We start from the raw sequence: 2,702 nt of genomic DNA, 5'->3' as shown, positions 1-2,702 counted from the left end.
AATGTAAGACCTGAAACCATAAAACTTGTAGAAGAAAATATAGAAAGTAGTCTCTTTCACATTGGTCTTAGTAATATTCTTTGGACATTTCTCCTCAGGCAAGGGAAACAAAAGCAAAACTGAACAAATGCGATATCAAACTAAAAAGCTTTTGCACAGTGAAGGAAACTGTCAACAAAACGAAAAGGCTACCTACTGAAAGGGAGAAGATATTTGCAAACAAATACCTGACAAAGTGTTAATATTCAAAATATACAAAGAACTGCCACAACTCAGCATCAAAAAAACAAAAATCCTAATTCAGAAATGGGCAGGGGGTCTGAATAAACATTTTTCCAAAGAAGACATACAAATGGCCAACAGGAACATTAAAAGATGCTCAGCATCACTAATCATCAAGGATATGCAAATCAAAACCACAATGAGATATCACCTCACTCCTGTCAGAATGGCTGTTATCAAAAAGACAACAGATAACAAGTGTTGGTGAGGATGTGGAGAAAAAGGAACCCTCGTGCACTGTTGATCTGAATGTAAATTGATACAGCTACTATGGAAAACAGTATGGAGATTCCTCAAAAAATTAAAAATAGAACTACCATATGATCCACTCCTTGCTATTTATCCAAAGAAAACAAGAACACTAATTAGAAAATATATATACACCTGTATGTTCATTACATGATTATTTACATTAGCCAATATATGGAAGCAACCTAAGTGCCCATCAATAGATGAATGAAGAACTTGTATATTATATAAATACAATGGAATATTACTGTGCCATTAAAAAGAATGAAATATCACCACTTGTGACAACGTGGATGGATCTAGAGGGTACTATGGTACGTGAAATAAGTCAGACAGAGGACAACAAACACTGTATGATTTCACTTATGTGTGGAATCTGAAAAAGAAAACAAGTGAATAAACATTACAAAACAGAAACAATGTCATAGATACGGAGAACAAACATGTGGTTGCCAGAGGGGGAGGGGGGTGGAAGAAGGAAAGTAATAGGTGAGGGAAATTAAGAGGTACAAATTTCCACTTGCAAAATAAATGAGTCACAGGTATGAAATGTACAGTGTGGGGAATATAATCAATACGTATGTGATATCTCTGGTGACATATCATAACTAGACTTATTGTGGAAATCATTTTGAAATAGATAGAAATACCCAATCACTATGTAACAGGAACTAACTGAGTGATGTAGGTCTATTATACTTCAAAAAGAAACACACAAACTCATAGAAAAAGAGATCTGATTTGTGGTGGGGTGGGGAATGGATGAAGGCAGTCAAATGATACAAACTTCCAGTTATAAGCCAAATAAGTACTGGGGATGTAATGCACAACACGATAAATATAATTAACACAACTGCATATTACATATGAAAGTTAAGAGAGTAAATCCTGAGAGTTCTCATCAGACACAAAAATTTTTTTTCTATTTATTCATGTATCTATATGAGATGATGGATGTTCACAAAGCTACTTTGTGCAAATAATCCTCATGATGTATGTAAAGTCCAACAACTTATTAACAGTGTTTTGTGTATGTTCAATTTAAATAATACTCAAGGAAAAACTTGGAGAAGGAAAAAGGAAATTCCCCCCCTTCCCTAACATTTCTTACGAGTAAAGTCCCCAAAATAAAGATGTTTCATAATCCCAGCCCCGAAATAAAAAATTAAATAAATGAAAAAATAGCCCCAGTTTTTCACCCTCCTTTAGCAACCCTGACCCTAAATTTAAAAAATGCAGAAAGGAAAAAAGAAATAGCAAAAAGACCCTCCCATAAAAAGGAAACGTACCAAGAGGGCCCAGTTTTCAAAAACGGTGGCCCCATTTGCCCAAAAAACAGAAAAGTAATCCTGTGGAGTCACAGGGAAGATTGGTGCCCAGGACCCAGAAATCTTGGAAAGAATGGACAAATGAACACCTTTGAAGTCAGGCAGCTGTTAAGGATTTGGTTTTTTCCGGGAATCCCTGGGCCTTTTTTTGAAGCCCCTCGACAGCTGATGGCTGAAGGCCCATTTCAGGTCCTCTCAGGGACTGAGGTTTTAGAATGGGAGCGAGAGGTGGTGGCCTTAAGCGTGGAAGCGTGGAAGCCCCCCCCCTGCCTGGCGGCCTTTTTTGCTGGGCCCCTTTTTGGGGAACCTTCCCAAAGAAGGCTCCTGGTTGTTTTTCTTTTTTTCCCCTCTTCCCATCCGGAGGGCAACGATGCTGACAACCATCGGGCTACCTCCTGCGTAAGAAGGGAGGGCGGATTTCCGAATCCTCAGAGAGAAGAAGTTCTCAGGTTTGTTCCCCCCAGGTTTTTCCCCAAGAACCTCTCTTGCAGTGGCTTAACCGCCCCAAACCTGAACCTAGGTTAGTTTAGGTTTTTCCCGTGGGGGGGGGAAAAAAACCAGGTTTTTTTTTGGGGTCCCCCCCGTTCCACGCAAAAACTTTCCTTTTCCCTTCCCCAAGGCCTTGGGGGTTTGCCCCCCCCCCCCCCGTCCCCCCCCTACCACCAAACAAGGAAAAAAATGGGTTGTTGTTGGTTTGGTTGGGGGGCCCCTGGTGTAAAATAAAACTTTTTTTGGGCGAGGCCCCCCCCCCTACAGCCAATGGGGAAAACACGGAGCCTTTTTTTTTTTTCCAGTTTTTTTTTCCGCCATGGAAAAAAGGCAGCCCCCCCCCCTTCCCCCGTC

The sequence above is a fragment of the Monodon monoceros genome, unplaced genomic scaffold (genome assembly GCF_005190385.1).
Source record: "Monodon monoceros isolate NGI ecotype Baffin Bay Population unplaced genomic scaffold, NGI_Narwhal_1 Super_Scaffold_22, whole genome shotgun sequence".
Taxonomy (NCBI): Eukaryota; Metazoa; Chordata; class Mammalia; order Artiodactyla; family Monodontidae; genus Monodon; species Monodon monoceros.
This window is presented reverse-complemented; position numbering follows the sequence as displayed.